General features: G+C 45.8%; 1 protein-coding gene across 1 annotated transcript in view; it reads right to left on the bottom strand.

Annotated features, from left to right (window-relative positions):
- The window catches only part of lrrc3ca (leucine rich repeat containing 3Ca), a 65,917-nt gene extending 53,135 nt beyond the window's left edge, over positions 1-12,782 (bottom strand). Inside the window, exon 1 of the mRNA XM_080213512.1 lies at positions 12,321-12,782. The gene's annotated coding sequence lies outside the window, so the exon portion shown is untranslated. The remainder of the gene's footprint in view (positions 1-12,320) is intronic.
- Positions 12,783-24,539: the final 11,757 nt, after the last annotated feature.

Genomic DNA, 24,539 nt, shown 5'->3' with positions numbered 1-24,539 from the left:
CATGGGTTTCCTCCAGGTGCTCCAGTTTCCTCCCACACTCGAAAGACGTGCGGGTTAGGTGAATTGGCCATGCTAAATTGCCCTTAGTGTCCTGGGATGCATAGGTTAGAGGGAATAGCAGGGTAAATAGATGGGGTTACTGGGATAGGATTGTTGTCGTTGCAGACTTAATGGGCCGAATGTACACTTTCTGCACTGTAGGGATTCAATGATTCTATGTTTGGTGGAGCAGGCTTGATGGGCTGAATGGCCTATTCCTGTTCCTGTGTTCCTTCCTATGTTAACTTCTCCAAAAAATCCAAGTGACCCTCAAAAAAGGCATTCTCTCCTCAACTAATGCCATCCTCCTCTCAATCTACCTCCCTTCCCACATTTAGTTTTCATGCGTTTATCAATTTCAAAATCGTACGGCAGTTATTGTAAATCATGAAAACAGGGCCACTTGCTTTCAGTGGCCTTCTAGGTGGTTTGGTGACAACTTCACTGAAATGGTGTGGTGACCCATGAAATGCCTCCTGTGTTCATCAACTTCTCACTGCATCTTTCTGCCGTAACAAAGAAGCTGTAGGAACACAGGAATTAGAAATGGAAGTGGGAATTCAGCCCTGTGAGCCTGCTCTGCCATTCAATCAGATCATGGCTGATCATTTCCTGGTCCCAAATCCATCCCCCCACCTGTTCCCCATATCCTCTTATCTCTTCTTTTATTAGAAATATCTCTATCTCCTTCTTGAAACCATTCAATGATTCAGACTCCACCACACTATGGGGCAGCGAGTTCCACAATTTCACCATCCTCTGGGAGAAGTAATCTCCCCTGTAGTTTTAAATCCACCTCTCAACCTATGCCTGTGACCTCTTGTTCCAGATTGCCCCAAAAGAAGATACATTTAGTCTATGCTTACTTTATTAATCCCTTTTAAAATGCTGTATACTTTGAGCAGATCCCCTCTCATCCAGCGAATATAAGCCCAAATTGTTTAATCTTTCCTCTTACATCAACCCTTTCGTGCCCGGAATCAGTCTGGTGAACCTCCTCTGAGCTGCCTTCAATGCCCCAGCATCCTTCCTCAAACAAGGAGGCCAAAACTGGGTACAATACTACCAGCTTTCTTTGTACACAAAGTCCTTTCACAGATTACCATGTACTGGGCAAAAAATGTACACACAAATTGATTTTTCACTGACTAGTATATGACTTACTGATCAGCCTTCACTTTGTGCATGGAATTTGCCGCTGTCATTGAACGTTTTAGAACAACATCCTTTTGCAACTTTAGCAATATTGTTGCATGGACAAGGCCCAATAACTTTGAACCTCCTGCTGTCTTGCTTCCGTGTATGCCAGAGGGAGGCAATTTATTCCTGGCGTCCCAGTTCCACTCAGGCGTTTGCTGGTATTAGCAGAATATATGGTAAGAATATAACCTGGAGCAAGAAAATCCAACCGGACTGCCTTTGCATTGAAAGCTCCATCAGGTTTTCAGCTTTGGGGAATTTATTATGGACGAAGGAGCTGCTGACAAGCCAGTCAAACATCTCGCCCTCTTGGCAACACAGGTCATCAATTTCAGGATCATATTCAACTTAACTCCTCAGTTCTGCCCCAGAAAGACCAATAACCATTTTCTTCAAGGTGACCCTTAACTGATGGTCTTGATGTATTGTTACGTTGCTTTTTTGTGGAGTGTGGGGGTTGGAAGTACAGTAGCATAATGGTAATGTTATTAGACTAGTAATCAAAACCCACAGGAATGCCAGTATTGGCCAACAGTTAGCACTGCTGCCTCACAGCGCCAGGGACCCAGGTTCAATTCCGGCCTCGGGTCACTGTCTGGAATTTGTACATTCTCTTCATGTCTGCGTGGGTTTTCTCTGGGTACTCCAGTTTACTCCCAAACTCCAAAGATGTGCAGGTTAGGTGGATTGCCCATGCTAAATTGCCCCTTAATGTCAGGGGGACTAGCAGGTAAATAAATGGGGTTAGGGGGATAGACCTGGGTGGGATTGTTGTCGGTGCAGGTTTGATGGGCCTGCACTGGAGGGATTCTACGATTCAATGATTTCCGCCTCCAGTTGGAAGCAGGAATCAGGTTGCCAAATGTTGCATTTAATTGCTTTTCCTCTAAAACCTTCGGCTGCCTTCGCTATTCCACGCCATTTTTGCGTGGCCTTTATTCAGGTTGGGGAGGGCTGGTTTGCAAAACATACACACCCGTCTTCCAAGGCTGGGGTCCCCGCTTGCGAGGACCACAGGAAAATTGGTTTCTCCGATGTACCTTTATTTAATTCATTCATGGGATGTGGGCATCACTGGCTGGGCTAGCATTTATTACCCATCTCCGAGGGCATTTAAGAGTCAACCACATTGCTGTGGGTCTGGAGACACATGTAGGACAGACCAGGTAAGGACGGTAGATTTCCTTCCCTAAAGGATGGATTTTTACAACAATCAACTTTCAATTCCAGATTTTAATTGAACTCAAATTTTACCACCTGCTGGGATGGGATTTGAACCCGGGTCCCCAGAGCATTACTCTGGGTCTCTGGATTATTAGTTCAATTAGTTTGTAGGCAAAATGCAAGCTGAGGATCTGGGGAGGGAGTATGAGAACTGGGAATGGAATTAAAAAGTACAACCGACAAGGTGGTTATCTCTGGACTACTGCCTGAACCAAGTGCAGACGGGCGTAGGGTTGATAAGATTAAGGAAGTGAATGGGTGGCTCAGGGATTGGTGTGGGAGGAATGGGTTTGAATTTATGGGGCATTGGCATCAGTATTGGGGTAGGTGGGACCTGTTCAGGTGGGATGGGGTTGGTCTGAACCGTGCTGGGACCAGAGTTCTGGCGAATCGTGTAAATAAGGCTGTAGTTAGGGCTTTAAACTAATTGGGGGGGGAGGGTACGAGGGTAGGTGACATTACGGGGTCTAAAGTAAAGGAGAGGGTGCAGGTAAGGGAGGAGGCCAAGGATGTCCCAATAATAAAAGGAGTAGAGGGCATGAGTATGGTTGGTGGCGTTCTGGCAAATAGGGTACAGGTGAAGGCTGGGATGAAGGCACTTTATCTGAATGCACGAAGCATTCGGAATAAAGTGGATGAGCTGGTGGTGCAGATCAGCACTAATGGATATGATCTCGTGGCCGTTACAGAGACATGGCTGCAAGGTGACAGGGACTGGGAGCTGAATGTCCAGGGGTATCAAGTGTTTAGGAAGGATAGGCGGGAGGAAAAATGGGGGGCGTAGCTCTGCTGATTGAGGGTAGCATCAGGGTGGTAGCAAGGGATGATATTGGAACCAAAGAGCAGAAAGTGGAATCGTTGTGGGTGGAGATTAGGAACAGCAAAGAGAGGAAGACGCTGGTGGGTGTCGTTTATAGGCCCCCAAATAATGATCTGGAGGTGGGGCAGGCTGTTAACGCGCAAATAAATGCGGCGTGCAGGAATGGGACGGCGATAATTATGGGGGATTTCAATCTACATATTGATTGGTCGACCCATGTTGGACGCGATGGGCTTGAGGAGGAGTTCTTGGAATGCTGCCGGGATAGTTTCCTCGAACAGTATGTGTTGGAGCCGATGAGGGAGCGAGCTATCTTAGATCTGGTGTTATGTAATGAGGCGGGTAGAATTAGGGACCTTGTGGTGAAGGATCCTCTTGGGAAGAGTGATCATTGTATGGTGGAGTTTCTGATGCAGATGGAGGAGGAGAAAGTGGGTTCCCAGACATGTGTCCTTTGTTTGAACAGAGGGGAGTACGGTAAGATGAGAGAGGAATTGGCGAATGTTGATTGGGGGAGCGCGTTGGAAGGTAGGTCTGCTGAGGAACAGTGGAGGATCTTTAAGGAGATCTTTCTTGGTGCTCAGCAGAAATTTATTCCGATGGTTAGAAAGGATCGTAGGAGGAGAGATAATCAGCCGTAGATAACGAAGGAGGTGAAGGAAAGTGTTAAATTAAAAGCGGATGCGTTTAAAGTAGCTAAGAGTAGTGGGCGAGAAGAGGATTGGGAGAGGTTTAAATGTCAACAAAGAATGACAAAGAAGTTGGTAAAGAAGGGTAGGATAAACTATGAAGCTGGGCTAGCGCTTAATATAAAAAAGGATAGTAAGAGTTTTTATAAATACATAAAAAGGAAGAGGCTGGCTAGGGTAAACGTTGGACCCTTAGAGGATGAGAGGGGGGACTTAGTGGTAGGGGATGGGGAAATGGCTGAGGCCTTGAATAACTTTTTTGTTTCGGTCTTCGCGGAGGAGGACGTGAATAATTTGCTGGGTGTTAGCGATGGAAAGATGGTAGGACTGGAGGGCCTGAATGACATTATTGTTACTGGAGAGGCAGTGCTCGACAGACTGGAAGGACTGATTGTGGACAAGTCCCCAGGACCGGATGGAATGCATCCAAGGATTCTGAAAGAAATGGCGGAGGTGATAGTGGATGCCTTGGTGATTATTTTCCAAACGTCGCTGGATTCCGGGGAAGTGCCGGAAGATTGGAAAACGGCTAATGTTACGCCGTTGTTTAAGAAGGGTGGCAGGCAAAAGGCAGGGAATTATAGGCCGGTTAGTTTAACGTCTGTTGTAGGAAAAATGTTAGAATCCGTGATCAAGGAGAAAATAGCGAGGCATCTTGAGGAGAATTGTTTGGTAGAGCAGACGCAGCACGGTTTCGTTAAGGGGAAGTCGTGTCTGACGAATTTATTGGAGTTCTATGAGGATGTGTCTAGGGCGGTGGATAGAGGAGAGCCGGTGGATGTGGTGTTTCTTGATTTTCAGAAGGGTTTGACAAGGTGCCTCACAAGAGGTTATTACAGAAGGTCAGGGGGCATGGAGTTGGGGGTAGGGTGTTAGCATGGATAGAGGATTGGCTGTCAAATAGGAGGCAGAGACTGGGGGTCAATGGGTGCTATTCGGATTGGCGGTTGGTGACTAGTGGAGTGCCCCAGGGGTCAGTGCTGGGGCCTCAGCTACTTACCATTTATATAGATAATCTGGAGGAGGGAACCGAGTGTATGGTGTCGAAATTTGCTGATGACACCAAGATTGGTGGAACGGCAAATTGTGCGGAGGGTGTGGAGAGTCTGCAGAAGGATCTAGATAGGCTGGGCGAATGAGCCAGGAACTGGAATTTAATGTTGGCAAATGTGAGGTTGTCCACTTTGTTAGGAATAATGGTAGGAAGGACTATTACTTACGTGGCGAAAAACTGCAGCAGGCGACGGTGCAGAGGGACCTCGGGGTCCTTGTGCATGAGTCGCAAAAACCCAGCCTGCAGGTGCAGCAGGTGGTCAGGAAGGCAAATGGGATGTTGGCCTTTATAGCGAGGGGGATTGAATATAAAAGTAAGGAGGTCTTGCTGCGGCTGTATAGAACACTGGTGAAGCCGCAGCTGGAGTACTGTGTGCAGTTTTGGTCGCTGCACTTACGCAAGGATATTTTGGCCTTGGAGGGTGCGCAGAGGAGGTTTACTAGGCTGATTCCGGAGTTGAGGGGGTTGAGCTATGAGGAGAGGCTGAATAAACTAGGCTTGTACTCGTTAGAGTTTAGAAGAATGAGGGGAGATCTCAATGAGACATATAAGATGTTGAATGGGATGGATAGGATAGAGTGGAGAGGCTCTTCCCGCTCAGAAAGGACAGTAGGACTAGGGGGCACAGCCTCAAGATAAAGGGGGGGCGGTTTAGAACGGAGTTGAGGAGGAACTTCTTCACTCAAAGGGTGGTGAATCTCTGGAATTCTCTGCCTGTTGAAGTGGTGGAGGCTGCCTCGCTAAATATATTTAAGACGCGGGTTGATGGGTTTTTGATAGGCAAGGGGATTAAGGGTTATGGGGAGAGGGCGGGAATGTGGAACTGAGCCACGACAGATCAGCCATGATCTTATTGAATGGCGGGGCAGGCTTGAGGGGCCAGATGACCTACTCCTGCTCCTATTTCTTATGTTCTTATGTTCTTATGTTCAATGATAATACTAGTACGCCATCACCTCCCTTAATTTTCATCTGGTGGCCGGGGTTTTAGAAGTCCTATGCAAAGAATTTGTGACCGTAGGGAGCTGCCTCCTGAGGTATTCAATGGAGGGCATTGCCCGCTGGATGGAGAGCCACCAGGAGTCCAGCCTTATCTTTCTTCAGGACAGCACACCACTTTAAGTGCCATGCGGGTACTTAACTGGGCAGGCTTTCCCTCAGATCATGGACCCTACAGACCAAAGTGCTGCCCACCAAGCAGGAAACCAGCAGCTCCATTGAATGACAGCTGCAAGGTGGTGGCTGCACTCAAGGCCGAGGCTCATTGCTGGATCTCAGGACATGAGTGAGGGAAGGCAGGAGGGGCTTGCATGGCGATGGTCACCAAGGAGGTGGGAGGGCAGTGAGCAGCAAGGGCAGAAAGTGCAGGAAATCTGAAAGACGTGCTGGTTAGGTGCATTGCCCCAAACAGGCAGCAGAGCTTGGCGACTCGGGGAATTTCATAGTAACTTCATTGCAGTGTTAATGTAAGTCTACTTGTGACATTAATAAATAAACTTTAACTTTACTTTAAGTGGCTCTCAGCAGCTCCCCTCGCCCCCACCACTTCCCTCATGACAGAATCCTCAGTCAGGTACTGAATGCCTTTGAGTGAGGGCAAGCCCCAGCTGCCCCCAAGCAGGAACCCCTATCAAACCCCCATGACAAGCCCCTTGCCCACCATTGGGTTAATACCAGCAGCAGCAAATTTAGGCTCCTAAATGGGTATTAATTTGGGGTGGCACAGTGGCACAGTGCTTAGGACTGCTGTCTCACAGTGCCAAGAACCCGGGTTCAATTCCCAGTTGGGTCACTGTCTGTGTGGAGTTTGTACATTCTCTCCGTATCTGCATGGGTTTCCTCCGGTGCTCTGGTTTCCTCTCACAGTCCAAAGGTGCGCAGGTTAGGTGGATTGGCCATGATAAATTGCCCATGAGTGTCAAGGGGACCAGCTAGGTTAAATACATGGGGTTATGGAAATACAATCTGGGTGGGATTGTGGTCAGTGCAAACCCAATGGGCCCAATGGCCTCCTTCTGCACTGTAGGATTTTATAATTCTAATTGCTCAATTAAGGGTCTCAGTGGCGGTGGGACAGGAAAGCATTCTCAGACCATTCCAGTACACACTTAAGTGAGGTGGAGGCAGGAAGGTCCCACTTGCCACCTTCCCACTTGATTGATTGCCCCACCACTAAACTCATCATGGTGAAGGGCTGTCCAAAGAATTGGGAACATTCTGAAAGTTAAGGTGCAAAATGTTTTGACATCTCTTAACATAAAAGCAACATGTCAAGCCTATGCTGTCATATTTTGTACTGTGATTTAAATCAACTGATGGCTCTGGCTGTTTGAAAGAACCCTGTTTTACAAAGTGGAAAAAAGAATCTGCGCCGTTCCCCTCCATTGATTGACAGCCACTCTGCTTTGTAATAGAAATAGGACATTATTCCATTCTGTCAGTTTCAGGCAATAGTAGCTTTTACTATGACAGCCGTTTTGTTACGTAGTCATTATCCTTGAAAGCTTGGCTGGGTTTCAAAGTCTAATAATGGTTTCAGTTCCACAGGTAGTCTATTGGTCCAAGAATGTTTAATATTTTTAACTGAGTATGCCTTGATGTGGTTTCTTGCTTGTTTACAAACCTAATATGCAATTAAAGGATTACAATTCTTTTACATGGAGTAGATATTTTTCTTTCCAGTATCAGTGTGTTTGAATAATTGGTTTGATTGGATTGTTAGAAGTTTTTTTCATTAATTCCCAATGCTTTTGCACGGCTCATGAAGATTGTACATAGTGCATGGTAATGGAGGATATAGGGGGAGCAGGGTGAGAGTATGCGGTAGAACAAGAGCTCTAATGGGGCATGCAGTGGTATGGGGAATGTCGGATGTCATGAGGAATGTGGGGTGGCATGGGATGGGTGGAGGCAGAGGGATATAGAGGTGGTATGGGTTTGGCTGAGGGGGCATGGGGTGGAATGGAGGGGTGAGGTTTAGTGCACCTTTAAATTATGTTGGGAACTGGGCTACGCTGTTGGTAAACTGAAGTAGACCTTCCAACTGACCCACCTTCACACGCACACCCCTCACACACACCAACACGGCTGGCAAAATGCACTGCTGGGAGAAAGGGTAAAATCCTCAATGTCACGCATGGGCCAGGGGTGCAATTCATAAGGTGCAAAAATACACAGGCTAGGTTCTCCTGATCCCACACACAAATTCCCCCATGTGTTCAGATCCTACCACAGCAGATGGGGAAATTTAAAATCAATGAATTAATAAGTCTGGAATAAAATGCCAATCTTTTGAATAATGATTGTAAACCTATTGGATTTTTGCAAAAACCCATTTGGTTCACGAATGCTCTTTAGCAAAGGAAATCTGCCAAGCTTACCCACATGTGACTCCAGACCCTTAGCAATATTGTTGACTCTTAACTGCCCCTCTGAAATGGCCTGATGTGTCACTCAATTGTAGGGGGCACCTGACCACTTGTTCAAAGTCAGTTGGGGATTGGCAGTAAATGCTGGCTTTGCCCATGACTATCACATCCCAAAAATGAATGAAAACAAGGTATTAATGAATCTACTAATAGACTGGCATGGTGGCACAGTGGTTAGCACCGGTGCCTCACAACTCCAGGGACCCAGGTTCAATTCCAGCCTCTGTGTGGGAGTCTGCACTTCCTCCCCATATCTGCGTGTGCTCCAGTTTCCTCCCACACTCGAAAGATGTGCGGTTTAGGTTGATTGGTCATGCTAAATTAACCCCAGTGTCAGGGGGATTAGCAATGTAAATGTTTGGGGTTGCGGGAGTGGGGCCCAGGTGGGACTGTAGTCAGTGCAGAACCAATGAACTGAATGGTCTCTTTTTGTACTGTGGGGATTCTATGATTCAATTCTATTCTGTGAAATATTCACTAACCTTCTATGGGTTTTCTTCAAGAAACACCCCATAAAGCAACAAAAATGTGTGTCCATGTCTATCTTCCTGAGTCTCTGTTATGTATGTCCAATCCTTTTCTGTTCTCCTAGAACATCCCTGTCGAGTCCCTCTCTCTTTCCCCTTTCTCCCTCCCTGCATCCCTCACCTCCTGTTAGCAGCAGCACCATCCCACATCCAGCAGGCTGAACTATAGATAGGAGATTCAGGAGGTCCATTAGCGACCATGGATGAAGGTCTGCAATGCAGGCTGCCAGTGACTCATGAGCTGTGGTATGAGTAACACTTACACTTCATGTCCAGATAATAAAATGTCAAAATAGTTCTGTTGCTCTGTCACTATCATTTTACATTGAATGGAGTGCCACTTTAATTGCACAGAGTGCACCAATAATTTTGTTACCAATTGTTCAATTTAAAAAAAAACTGCATTATCCCCACTTGTCACTCAAAGTGCCTGAATTAGAAGTCCAGTTGGTTCATATTTGATGCTGTTTCTGTTGGAGAAAGTCAGTTTAGAAAAAAATTCATAAAATCCCTACAGTGCAGAAGGAGGCCATTTGGCCCATCAAGCCTGCACCGACAACAATCCCACCCAGGCCCTATCTGGTAAACCCACATATTTATCCTGCCAATCCCCCTGACACGAAGGAGCAATTTAGCATGGCTAATCCACCTAACCTTCATATCTTTGGATTGTGAGAGAAAACCACAGCACCCAGAAGAAACCCATGCAGACACGGGGAGAACGTGCAAACTCCCCTCAGACAATCGTCTGAAGGCAGGAGTCGAACCCTGGTCCCTGCTAAGCACTGTGTGCCACTGTGCTGCCATGGAATGCTTCTCATTGGATGCCCTTTCTTCCTGCATTGACACAAAGACTGACTGACCTCCCCCTGTGCTGATTCTGTGGCAAGTCAATCTTATCCAGACCTAGGCAACACCGAGCTTAACTTCAGCCCTGCTTAATCAGACCAGTTCTTTCAAGCAGATAACCACCCAGCCCTTTCAGTTCAGTCGGCCTTCAGTAAACCATGGGCTTCTGTGATTAATCAGGATGCAAAGCGCTGGCTGGCAACCAAAATCAAACACTTCCTTTTCTCACGTAGGTTTGCTTTTGTGAGAGAGTATTTTAAGACCATTATTATTGAGCAAGGCTGGAAATTATTGCGGGATATATTGCCAGCTTTCCACGGTTACTCTAAATAACTCTGGGAGTAGTTGTTGGAACAATCAATGATAGTCTGTAAGTAGCGGTGTCAGATTACATTATGTAGTGAGTAAATCATTCAGAGTACAGCTCTTAAACTGAGCTTCTCCTAATTTCTTCTGAGAATTTTCTTTGATATGACATTGTCTTCTGCCTCTTTCACTGTTAAAATGTTCTGAAATTGTGCTGGAACTGGACGAACAGTTTTTCTATTAATTAGGCTCCTCTAGGGCGGTAGTGGCACAGTGGCTCTGCTGCTTCACAGCGCCAGGGACCCTGGTTTGATTCCTGGCTTGGGTCATTGTCTGTGTGAAGTCTGCACATTCTCCCCGTGTCTGTGTGGGTTTCCTCCAGGTGCTCCGGTTTCCTCCCACAGTCCAAAAGACGTGCTGGTTAGGTATATTGGCCATGCTAAATTCTCCCTCAGTGTACCCGAACTGGCAGTGGAGTATGGCAACTAGGGGATTTTCACAATAACTTCACTGCAGTGTTAATGTAAGCCTACTTGTGGCACTAATAAATAAACTTCAAACTCTTTCCCCCATCCTGCAGAATGCATTGGATGAGATCCTCTCTAATCGTCCTGGTGAGTAACTCACATTATTTGAAGTGTAAGGAGCTCCCTTGATATCCTCCAAACCCAATCAATATCCCTCCCTAAGAGCACTGTGGATGTACCTACAGCGTGTGGACTGCGGCTGGTTCAAGAAGGCAGCTCACCATCACCTTCTCGAGGGCAATTAAGGATGATGAATATGGACAAATGCTATGCTTGCCAGCGATACCCACACCCCACAAAGCAACAAAAACAACAAAATAACTAGTAAGATTAAAGTGAAATACTGTGGATGCTGGAATCTGAAAGGGAAACAGAAAATGCTGGAAAATCTCGGCAGGTCTGACAGCATCCATGGTGTGAGAATAGAACCAACGTTTCAATGACCCTTTGTCAGAGCTCGGAGAAATAACCAGAATTATTGGCTATGCATCTCATTACTGTTCTGTTCATGCCTGTTACATTTCAGTGCGTGTTGTAAGCACAGCTGGCAAATCTGACCACAGACCAATCATGCTGAAATATTTTAATCTCAGCTCAGAACATAGCAAGGATTATGATATGGGGTTTTTTTGGTGAGTTTTATGCTCACAGTACAAATGATGAGAATAATTAAGACATGCTAAGAGGGCCTCTGAACAAAACTAAAATTTTATTTAGGCCCCTAATGAGTAAACAAATTGATAAGTAAACTTCTTTTTCAAAGTTGGGGTGGTGGAAATTCTCTCCCCCCTAATAAAAGGCGGAACGGACCTTGGGAATTTGGATAAATGGGAAAGAATTGCTTTAAAATGGGGACAGGGCCAGGGGAGTGATAGTGATTGGGCCTTTCCTGGAGCCAGTATGGCCACGATGGGCCAAATGGCCTCCATTTGCACCAGTCAGTCTACGATTCGAATTCGTGGGGGTGCATCTTGCAGGTTCAGATTTTACACAATTAGGCCATTTAGAAAAAAAAGCAACTCCTTGCCTGAAGCCACTTCCAGGACGTGGGGAAGAGTGAGTGCTGGTGCCGTTACTAAAATATCATGCACAATTTTAAAAGGAGTTTAATTTTTTTTGCCCAAATAAAAACATATCCAACTCTGGCACAGTTGGCGTTCTCCCCTAGAGGTCGCGTTTCCCAGACATTTCTGTTAAGTTTTAGAACTGGGTGCATCTGAAAAATATTCTCAATGAAGACTGTGTGGCATTAAGAGAACAATTGAAAATCATTCGCTCCGCGGCAGTGAAGCAGAACAACATATTGCAGGGGGTTGGTGAGGTGGGGAGGCAGGTTTGAGCAGAGGAATGAGACCCCCCCCAACACACACACACACACACAAACCTCATTTCACTCAGTGTCTTACCCCCTGCCAATCCCTTCCCAATGACTGTCTTTCTGCCCACTTGAATTGAGGGGGTGGGTGGAGGGGGGTAATGAATGAATGAATGAATGAATGATCTTGTGAGCCATCCAGATAAGACCTCAACACTCTCCGCCAGGACAAGTACAGCAGTGAAACCGCGGGGGGAGAGCAGGAGCGCAGACAGTTCCCCCCTCCCCTGTTCCCTGTCTCCAGCTCCCACAGCGAAATAAAATGAGATGTTGATAGCTTACCTGGATAATGCACAACTCTCAATCCTCTCGTAAACAACCGGGCATCGCTGGTTGTGCAAAGAAGGTCCAACATCGAAAGCAACAGGCTCTCTGCCCCTCTTTCCCTGCCCTGTTAATTAATCTGCATAATCTTGATGCCAATTCGCTTTGCCTTTCTCCGACTCCTTCGATTTACGGGCAAGGGGGATCTCCTGCTCCTCACGCCACTGATTATCTGTGCCACTTCAATATCCTTTCCTCCCTCAAGTACCTCCACTTCTGCCACACCATCCCTGCTGCTCCAGAGACAGAGACAGAGAGAAGACGTGTTGTTTTCTGCAGATTTGCCAGTCCAGTGCTTCACTTGACGTTGTGGGAATCTTGCTGCAGACTGCTTCAGTTCTTCACTGTTCTTTTTTGTCCTCTCTGTCTCTTTCCCTCTCTCCCTATCCTCGGCTGATTTTGCCTCCTGCAGCCAGTGAGTGCTCGCTGTGTGTGTGTGTGTGTATCCGATCCCTCAAAGAAAAAACTGCTACAAAAGGCATCAGGAATCTCCACCTCCCTCCTGCTTACACACTTTCAGCATCAGCAGGGAATCACCAACATCTGGGACAGTCCAGAAATATACACTCTCCCTCTTAAAAGGGCTCGATAAACTCTCTGGAGGTGTGTGATTTATCTTTTGACTGGAAGGAGAGGATATCTATTTATTCCCTCCATCCATCACTAAGCTTAACTAACAGTTGCAAAATACGCAAATTTATTAGCCGCTTCAACAATTACAAAGGGAAAATAATTAACTATTCTGCAGCTAATAGTTTTTTTTAAAGCTTGTGTTTATAACGGAGTATGAAAGTGTCTCTGGGAAACATCTAAAAGTGCTTCACTTCTAAATATTTTTCCACATGTAATGAACCATTGAATTTTACAGTGTCAATTATCCCTCCTCAGTTAGTGAGACTTTCCTTAAGATTTACCTACTAGTCCAGATTTTTGATAAACCAGAGGCTAGAAAAGGTTGGACATTATCATTATTGTTAGCAGTTCTTAATTTAGCAAGGGTAAGGACAAAGGAGGCAGGATAGGCCATTCAGCCCATCAGGCCTGGTCCACCAGTCAATAAGATCTCAGCTGAACTGCATCTCAACTACATTTAGACATCTGCTTATCTCACAAAAATCTATCAAGGTCAACCTTGACATGTTCAATTGACCCATTTTCCACATCCTTTTGGGTAAAATATCTCTACTTTCGCAGGAGGCTAGGGAAGTTTGGCATGTCTGCTCTGACTCTCATCAACTTTTGCAGATGCACCATAGAAAGCATCCTTGCTAGTTGTATCACAGCTTGGTATGGGTCCTGCTCTGCCCAAGACTTCAAGAAAGTACAAAGAGTCGTGAACGAAGCCCAGTCCATCACGCAAACCATTGATTCTGTCTACACTTCCCACTGCCTCGAAAAAGCAGCCAGCATAATCAAGGACCCTCACGCACCCCAGACATTCTCTTTTCCACTTTCTTCCATTGGGAAAAAGACACAAAAGTCTGAGATCACGTACCAACCGACTCAAGAACAGATTCTTCCCCACTGTCATCAGACTTTTGAATGGACCTACTTTGCACTAAGTTGATCTTTCTATACACCCTAGCAAGACTGTTGGAGTACGTTCTGCACCCTCTCCTTTCCTTCTCTATGCGTGGTATGCTTTCTCTGCATAGCTGCGAGAAACAATACTTTTCACTGTATACTAATACATGTGACAATAATAAATCACATCAAATAATTCCAGATTCCCATGATACAGTATGTGGACTAAATGGTTTATGATTCTATTCTCCAAATAACGTCCCTCCAATCTTAAACTGTTGTCTCCTTAGGTTGCAAGCATCTAGGAGATGTATTACCACCCTTTGCTGTGTATAGGTGTGCACTATAAGAACCACCGCATATTTAGAATTGAGGAAAGGTAATGTTGCTGTAGTCCAAGATAAGCACAGGCTTTAGTGAGGAGAGCTGATTGGTGGTGATTTTAACTGGAGGATTGCCACATCTCTGGCAAGGTTGCAATAAGGCGTGGCTTTCGTGTATAACTTCAGCCAGTATGGGAATTGAACCCATGCAGTTGGCATGGACAGCTGCATCATGGACCAGCTGTCCACCTAATTGGGCTAGTAAAATGTTTGCTGAAACTGATCATAAGTTGTGTTTGTGAAATAATTTTGAACATAATTCGTATTGTCTTAAAGTTGTATGTAAGTAACATGAGATTACCTCATGTTTGACTTCAATCAGAAAGTTTTTGTGACTGGAAGTGTCATCCTGACTTGCAGCGTGGCTGGTTTCAGATGAGCGGTGAAAAAAAAAGCGTAATTCATTCTTCCTTTTCATCCTTTCCTTAGGGTGGCACAGTTGTTGGCACTGCTGCCTCACAGTGCCATGGATCTGGGTTTGAGTCCCAGCTTGGGTCACTATCTGTGCAGAGTCTGCATGTTCTCACAGTGTGTGCGTGGATTTCCTCAGGGTGCTCCAGTTTCATCCCACAGTCCAAAGACATGCTGGTTAGATTCATTGGTCATTCTACATTCTCCCTTAGTGTATCCAAACAGGTGCAGGAGCGTGGCGACTAGGGGAATTTCATGGTAACTTCATTACAGTGTGAACGTAAGCCTACTTGTGACTGATAAATAAAACTTTAAACTTTAACTAACCGAGTTACCTGAATTGGGGAGTGGATGCTGGATGGGTGGGGTATCCAGATCCAGTTTAGCTACGATCATCTGGGACTATGGTGACTTTACCTTTATTTCTCAATTCTAAATACATAGTGGCTTTTGTGGGGCACAGCTATACACAGCAAAGGGTGGTAACACATGTCCTAGATCCGTCTACTGTAAGGCGACAACATTTTAAAATTGGAGCAAGGCTATTTAGGAAATGGAGTCAGAAAGCATTTAGATCCAGTTTAGCCATGATTTTACTAATTGGTGAAACAGACTTGAAGGGCTGAATGGTCACAAGGGAAATTCTGGGAATCGAAGAATGAATAGGGATGGGAGGCGGGTGGAGGTGGAATTAAAAGTCAGGCAAACAAATTGGAATGACCTAGTTTCTACCTACCCTGAGCAATGTGTCTTATTGCTGTTACATTGGTGAGAGTGGAAGAGATCAAAAGTTAACAATCATAGGAACATAGAAACCAGAAGCAGGAGTAGGCCATTAGGCCCTTTTAGCCTGTTCCATCATTCATTTTGATCATGGCTGGTCATCGAATTCAATATCCTGATCCCCCCTTCCTCCCAAATCCCTCGATCCCTTTAGCCCGAAAAGCTATATTGAATCTTTTCTTGAAATCAGACAATGTTTTGGCCTCAATGACATTCTGTGGGAGTGAATTCCACATATTCACCATCCTCTGGGTGAAACAATTTCTCCTCACCTCTGTTCTGAAAGATTGACCCCTTATCCTCAACTATGACCTTCTAGTTCTGGACTCCCTCACGATTGGGAACATTAATCCTGTTAGAATTTTTTAAGCTTCTATGAGATCCCCTTTCATCCTTCTAGCTCCAATGAATATAATCCTAACCAATTTAATCTCTTCTCATGTGACAGACCTGCCATCCCAAGAATCAGCCTGGTAAACCTTCGTTGTATTCCCTCTATAGCGAGGGCATCAGGTGCCCAGCTATTTTATGGACGTGTTAATCTACCTCTTGTAATTTTATGGGACTATTTTCCACATTTTAGGTGTTCATTAATATGTGTATGTGTGTGCCATCTCTGTTCTGCTGTTGACAGTAAGGATGTTTATTGCTGGGTGTTTTGCTGCTTGTTTCTTTAGCTGATAAGATAAAGGTTTAAAGGCCAGAGTTCAGGACAACACTAAGGTTACAAAGAATAGGAAAGAAAGATGTTTTAATAGGATGTGAGGCATCCCGAGAAAGATGTGCATTAACTGATGATACTAGCACTAGTATCAGGATAATCTGAAGATCATGGAGCATCACTGCAGGAGTTCCTCAGGGTAGTGTCCTAGGCCCAGCTATCTTCAGCTGCTTCATCAATAACCTTTCTTCCATCATAAGGTCAGAGGTGGGGATTTTCATGAATGAATGCATTTTTCAGGACTATTCACAACTGCTCAGATACGGAAAAAGTGTGTCCAAACACAGCTAGACCTGGGCAATATTCAGGTTTTGGGTTGGCAAGTCACAAGTGACATTCACATCAGAAAATTTGTCCGTTGCAACTCTCACCAACTTTTACAGCTGCATCATAGAAAGCATTCTTTCTGGTTGTATCACAGTTTGGTATGGTTCCTGCTCTGCCCAAGACCGCAAGAAACTACAAAGGATCGTGAATGAATCCGAGTCCATCACGCGATCCAGCTTTCCATCCACCGACACTGTCTACACTTTGCGCTGCCTCGGCAAAGCTGCCAACATAATTAAGGACCCCACGCACCCCAGACATATTCTCTTCCACCTTCTTCTGTTGGGAAAAGAGATACTAAAGTCTGAGGTCATGCAAGAACAGCTTCTTCCCTGCTGCCACAAACTTTTGAATGGACCTACCTCGCACTAAGTTGATCTTTCTCTACACCCTAACTATGACTGTAACACTACATTCTGGACTCTCTCCTTTCCTTCTCTATGCTTCAGTGTTACTGCCCACTCAAAAACTAATTTGGCACAAGTTTAATTGACCAGTCCCGAGTGTCCTTGAAATATTAATACACATAATAAAGCAACCTCCCATCCATTGACTGTCTATACTTCCCGCTGTCTTGGAAAAGCAGCCAGCATAATTAAGGATCTGACGCATTCTCTCTTCTACCTTCTCCCAACGGGAAAAAGGTACAAAAGTCTGAAGTCGCATAACGACAAACTCAAGAACAGCTTCTTCCCTGCTGCCACAGACTTTTGAATGAACCTACCTCACACTAAGTTGATCTTTCTCTACACCCTAACTATGACTGTAACATTACATTCTGGACTCTCTCCTTTCCTTTTCTATGAATGGTATGCTTTGCCTGTATACCATGCAAGAAACAATACTTTTCACTGTATACTAATACATGTGACAATAATAAATCAAAACAAATCCAACCACACAAGTGCCAGGCAATGATATCTTTTTAAAACTCATTTTACAGGATTTGGATATTTCTAGCCATGCCAGCATTTATTGCTCATCCCTGGTTGCTCTTCTGAAGGTGGTGGTGTGCTCCCTTCTTGTCCTGCTGCAATCTCTGAGATGTAGGTATACCCACAGTGCAGTTAGGGAAGGAATTCCAGGATTTTGGCCCAGTGGCAGTGAAGGCACAGCAATATATTTCCAAGTCAGGATGGTGAGTATCTTGGAGGGGAACCTCCAGGTGGGGTGATACCCTCAGGTATCTGCTGCCCTTGTCCTTCACGATGGTAGTGGTCTTGGGTTTGGAAGGTGCTGCCTAAGGAACTTCAGTGAGTTCATCTATATGGATGTCATCTATATGGATTTCAGTAAGGCGTTTGACAAAGTCCCTCATGGTAGGCTGGTAGAAAAGGTTAAGGCGCATGGGATACGAGGTCAGGTAGCTAGGTGGATTGAGAACTGGCTGGGCAATAGGAGACAGAGGGTAGTTGTTGAGGGGACCTTTTCGGGCTGGAGACCAGTGACCAGTGGTGTGCCGCAGGGCTCAGTACTGGGACCTCTCCTCTTTGTAGTATACATAAATGACTTGGAAGAGAGCGCAAGTGGTGTGATCAGCAAGTTTGCGGATGACACCAAGATGGCAGGGTTGGCGGGTACTGAAGTGGAATGTCAGGTGATACAACAGGATATAGATAGGTTGGTGCATTGGGCAGATAGGTGGCAGATGGAATTTAATCCTGACAAATGCGAGGTGATGCATTTTGGAAGGAATAATGCAGAGAGGAGCTACGTGATAAAAGGTAGACCGATTAGGAGTATAGAAATACAGAGGGACCTGGGAGTGCAGGTTCACAAGTCTATGAAGGTTGCGACACAAGTGGAGAAGGTTGTGAGGAAAGCTTATGGAATGCTAGCCTTTATAGAAAGGAGTATAGAGTATAAGAGCTGCCGTCTAATGCTTCAGTTGTACAGAACGTTGGTTAGACCGCATTTGGAGTACTGCGTCCAGTTCTGGTCACCTTACTACCGGAAGGACGTGGAGACTCCGGAGAGGGTGCAGAGGAGGTTTACCAGGATGTTGCCTGGCCTGGAGGGACTGGGACGGAGATTGAGGGGGGAGAGGTATAATTTGGATGTGAGAGGAAGGTTCTTCAGGCAGAGGGTCGTGGGGGTATGGAACGTGCTACCGAGTAGGGTGGTGGAGGCAGGAACGTTGGACTCGTTTAAGGTTCACTTAGACAGACACATGAGCGAAACAAGGATGGAGGGTTATAGTAGGGGGTATTAAATAAGGTCAGAGCCTCAGGAGACACCGGAAATGCAGACTTGTATGTTAACATTTTTGTCTTTTATTCCGCAGGTGGAGGTCCACCTTGTTGTCAAACGAGGGGCATGCACACGGTGGGTCGTGCGTGGGCTGCTCTTGGAGGTTCCGGGAGTGGCCTAGTACTTCGTGTCGGTGTGTGTGTTTGATCCTGGACCGGTAGACAGGCGCCGCAACAGCTCAGTGACTATCACTGCTAGCTGTGCAGATACATGGATTTGGGCCTGTGTCTGTGGGAGTTTACGCATTCTCCCTATGGTTGCGTGGGTTTCCTCCGGGCGCTCTGGTTTCCTCCCACACCCCAAAGATGTGCTGTTAGGCTGATTGGTTTACCAAATTGACACTATTCTCCCCTGAATCTGGCTAAGTTAGGGGTTCCATTCGTAGACACGCAGGTTAGAATAGGTGTAGGATGATGTGGCGGCACGGGCTCGTTGGGCCGAAGGGCCTGTTTCCGGTGCTGGGTTGTTCTTTGTTCTTTGTTCTTTGTTATATATAGTAAACACTGCTGCCACTGATTGTCAGTGGTGGAGGGATTGAATGTTTGTGGAAGGGATAGCAATCAAGTAGGCTGCTTTGTCCTGGATGGTGTCAATCTTCTTGAGTTTTGTTGGAACTGCACTCATCCAGGAAAGTGGAGAGTATTCCATCAAACTGCTGACTTGTGCTTTGTAGATGAGGTGGATAGGCTTTGGTGGGGTCAGGAGGTGAGTTACTCATCACAGTATTCCTAGCCTTTGGCTGGCACTGATATTTATATGGCCCGTTCAGTTCAATTTCTAGTCAATGGTAGCCCCAGGATGTTGATGATGGGGGATTCAGCGATGGTAATGCCATTGAATGTTAAGGGATGATGGTTAGACCCTCTCTTGTTGTAGATAGTCATTGCCTGGCATTTGTGGGGCATGAATGTTAAGAACATAAGAACATAAGAAATAGGAGCAGGAGTAGGCCATCTAGCCCTTCGAGCCTGCCCCGCCATTCAATAAGATCATGGCTGATCTGTCGTGGCTCAGTTCCACTTTCCCGCCCTCTCCCCATAACCCTTAATCCCCTCTCTTATCAAGAACCCATCAACCCGCTTCTTAAAAATATTTAGCGAGGCAGCCTCCACCACTTCAACGGGCAGAGAATTCCAGAGATTCACCACCCTTTGAGTGAAGAAGTTCCTCCTCAACTCCGTTCTAAACCGCCTCCCCTTTATCTTGAGGCTGTGCCCCCTAGTCCTACTGTCTTTTTTGAGCGGGAAGAGTCTCTCCACCTCTATCCTATCCATCCCATTCATCATCTTATACGTCTCAATGAGATCTCCCCTCATTCTTCTAAACTCTAACGAGTACAAGCCTAGTTTATTCAGCCTCTCCTCATAGCTCAATCCCCTCAACTCCGGTATCAGCCTAGTAAACCTCCTCTGCACTCCCTCCAGGGCCAAAATATCCTTGCGCAGGTGCGGCGCCCAAAACTGCACACAGTACTCCAGCTGCGGCCTCACCAATGCCCTATACAGCTGCAGCAAGACTTGCCATTTGTCAGTCCAAGGCTGTATATTGTCCAAGTCTTGCCACATTTGGACATGAACTACTCCAATATCTGAGGAGTCGCAAATGGTGCTGAACATTGTGTAAACATCAGCAAACATTCCCAATTCTGACCTTATGATGGAAAAAAGGTCACTGATGAAGCTGCTTAAGATGGTTGGGTCTAGAACACTACCCTCAAAAACTCCTGCACTGATATCCTGGAGCTGAGATGATTGACCTCCAACCACTACAACCACCTTTTCTTGTGTCCCCCTAATTCCCTTTGACGCCAGTTTTGCTAGGTACCCTTGATGCCACAGATGTGTCAAATGCTGCCTTGATGTCAAAGGCAGTTACTCTCTCATCACCACATTCTCTCATCTCCAGCAAGAACAAATCTAACAATCTCATCTTGACATTCAATGGCATTACCTTCCCTGAATCCCCCACAAACAATATCCGGGGGGTTATCATTGACCAGAACTGGGCCAGCCATGTAAATGCTGTAGTTGCAAGAGAAGTTCAGAGCCTGGGAATTTTGTTGAGAATATCTCAACTCCAGACCCCTCAAAATCTATTCACCACCTACAAGGCACAAGTCAAGAGTGTGTTGGAATAATCTCCACTTGCCTGGATGGACGCAGCTCCAACAGCACTCAAGAAGCTTGACACACCGAGGACAAAACAGCCCGCTTGATTGGCACCCCATCCAGCACTCCAACATTCACTCCCTCCACCCCGATGCACAGTGGCAGCACTGTGTATATCATCTATAAAAGGCACAGCAGCAACTCACCAAGGCTCCTTCAACAGTAAAAACCAAACCCTTGGCCTTTACCACCTACTGTAAGGGCTGTAGATACATGGAAACACCACCAACTGCAATTTCCCCTCCAAGTCACGTACCATCCTGACTTGGAACTATGTCGCCATTCCTTAACAAAATGGTGGAACTCCCTCCCTAACAGCACTGTGGGTGTACCTACATGAACTGCAGCAGTTCAAGAAGATGACTCGCCACCACCTTGTCAGGGGGAATTAGGGATGGGCAATAAATGCCAGCCTAGCCAGCGACGCCCATGTCCCATGAAAGAATTTTTCAAAAACGAATTTGTTTTGTAGGAAAACATGGCAGTCACAATATTTCTTACTGAACCAAATGAGAATTAAAGTATGGAGGCAGATCTGGGGCAATGACATGATCCGTAAAGCCTTGATCCATTTTTACCTGTTTGTTTTGATCCGATAATTAGATGCAAACTGTGTCATTTGTCAATTCTAATCCAAATTCCCTGCATGTCAATGGATTGAGATTATGCAACATCTTGCTCAAACAATCAGGGTGCTTGTGATACTTGTTTGTGAAAAATGAAATTAACACATCACTTCTCAAATTGCAAATTAAACTGTTCCTTTTGTTTAAATCTGAGAGTCAAATAATGAGTCAATTAAAGCACTCACTTAGAATCTTACATCTGAGGCAGCAGCTTTACAATCTAACCCGACTGTTGCAGCAAATCAGCCATTTTTCCATTAGAATATTGTTGCAAGATAATGTAAAGTATCCCAGAGCAGCGCTGGTATACTGTGCTGGTTTAATGGGGCAGCGGATTACTAATTACAGTTTGTGACACTCAGATTGCTGCGTGACTCCTGACACAATGGGCACAATGACTTTATGGTGCCCTGGGGCAGGTTGGCAAGTGGAGGGGGAGGTTCAAATTGGGGCCAATTCCTGGTACTTATTCACCCTATCCCTAACCCCGCAGCCATTTTACCAGTGGTGGAAGAGCTGTCATGGAGGCTTGCCTGTCTTTGAGCTAATTGAGAACCGTAAATTACCAGTTAATGGTCAATTAAGAACCTCCCCCCGCCACTGTTGGAATCTTACCCATGGGGTAAGATGCTGATGCCAAGTGTCCATCCTGGTTAGTTGATGTCTGGTCAAAAGCGGGAGGATGCCACCTCAATGGTACCCCGGTGCTTATCAGAGGTCTCCCCTCAAACATCCCCTGTTCACCTTAACCCCCTCACCACCTACCCCTCTCCCCTACCCTGTAGGCTGGCGAGATCCTGGGCTTGCCCAGATACCACCCCACATCCCTCCCTATAAAATCTAGCTCAATGACTTTAAGTTCCTCCAAAACCCCACTGCCTGTGAGCTTTCCTCACATCAAGTCCTGCTCACCCATCACCCTTGACCTCAGTGCCCTACATCAGCTACAGCTCAAAGCAATGCCTCCATCTTAAAATGCGCCACCTTGGGGTTTTCAACTCTCTCCCTTTTGCATCATATCACGTCCCCCCAACTCCCTTACCCCAATTCTGCAATCTCCTCCAGACCTAGAACCCTCGCAGATACTTGTGTTCACATCATTCAAGCCTTTTGACCCTCCCCAATATTAATTGGTGCTTTCAGCAGACAAGGCCCAAGGCTCTGGAATTCTCTTCCTGCACCTCCTTTCTTTTCTACCTCTATCTCCGTAGCCACACATTTGGCTATCTGTTCTGTAATATCGCCATCTTCGATACAATGACAAATTTTCTAACACTCACGTGAAGCAATTTGGGACATTTTATGATGTTAAAGGCTTATTAAATAAATTGTCATTGTGATCGCAGTCGTGGGAGAGGCAGGAACTTGGAAATGGAAAGCCAAACTGCATCATTCAAATGTCTTCCCTCCCAGCTAATTATAGAGCAGGAACTGGGATCATTTGGCACTGGCTCATTCATCAGAAGTGTTGGAGCAATGCTGCCAAGAACATAATGGGTAGAAGTTACTTGGAAATATTGAGTGTGTCAAATATAGGTAATGAACCAGTGCTTCTGAAATCTCCCCTTTGTTCAAACCTTGTAACTATCATCCTCTCATACTGTTAAGTATCGCCCCATTAATGTTAGGGTGGCACGGTGGCACTGTTGCCTCACAGTGCCAGGGACTCGGGTTTGATTCCTAGCTTGGATCACTGTCTGCGTGGAGTTTGCCCATTCTCCCCATGTCTGTGTGGGTTTCGTCCGGGTGCTCCGGTTTCTTGCCACAGTCTGAAAGATGTGCAGGTTAGATGCATTGACCATGCTAAATTCTCCCTTAGTGTCAGGGGGATTAATGGTGTGAGTGCAGTTTTGGTCTCCTTATTTAAGAAAGGATATAAATTTGTTAGTTTAAGTTTATTTATTAGTGTCACAAATAGACTTACATTAACACTGCAGTGAAGTTACTGTGAAAATTCCCGAGTCACCACACTCTGATGCCTGTTCGGGTACACCGAGGGAGAATTTAGCATGATCAACTCACCTAACCAGCACATCTTTCGGAGTGTAGGAGGAAACCCCACTCTAATCACTTAACCCTACATATTTCCCATGGCTAAGCCATCCAACCAACACGCCTTGGGACACTAAGGGACAATTTAGCATGGCCAGTCCACCTAACATGCACACCTTTGGAGTGTGGGAGGAAACTAGAGTACCCAGAGGAAACCCACGCAGACATGGGGAAAACATGCAGACTCCTCACAGATATTTACCCGAGACTGGAATTTGACCTGGATCCCTGGAGCTAGGTTGGCAGCAATGATTGGAGTAGGTGTGGCCTACTGATGGATTGGAGTAGGTGTGGCCTACTGATGGATTGGAGTAGGTGTGACCTACTGATGGATTGGAGTAGGTGTGGCCTACTGATGGATTGGAGTGGTGTGGCCCACTAATGGATTGGATTACGTGAGCTCTACAGATGGATTGGAGTAGTGTGGCCTACAGATGGGTTGGAGTAGGTATGGCCTACTGACGGATTGGAGTAGGTGTGGCCTACTGATGGATTGATTTGAATAGGTATGACCTACTAATGGACTGGAGTAGGTGAAGCCTACTGGTGGATGACTACCTGAGAGTTATCCAATGAGATATCTGAGAATTCAGCTTTCTAAGCCCATTCACTGGATCTCTTGGAACACGCAGTCAATCAGAATAAATTGTTTACATCTGGGGAATGAGAAAATTTCAAACGCTTCAAGTTCCCTTCCTCTTTACGGGACTGCTGTTTTGAGCGTTTATTCCACTTTCCCCATTCATGAAGTTTCAGGCCTTCTTGAGTCACTTTCAGAAGAGCCATGGGTCTCTCTGCCTCTGGGAGAATGTAACCGTTCAACTTGATAACTAAGTAAGTTTTTTAAATGTACTCAGGGTTATGAACAGAACAACCACTCTGCTTATTGTTTTCAGCTAATAGCACTTCTTATCCCTCCAAAAGATCTCTCT

The sequence above is a fragment of the Carcharhinus amblyrhynchos genome, chromosome 27 (genome assembly GCF_965287045.1).
Source record: "Carcharhinus amblyrhynchos chromosome 27, sCarAmb.v2.hapA, whole genome shotgun sequence".
Lineage (NCBI taxonomy): Eukaryota > Metazoa > Chordata > Chondrichthyes > Carcharhiniformes > Carcharhinidae > Carcharhinus > Carcharhinus amblyrhynchos.
This window is presented reverse-complemented; position numbering and strand designations above follow the sequence as displayed.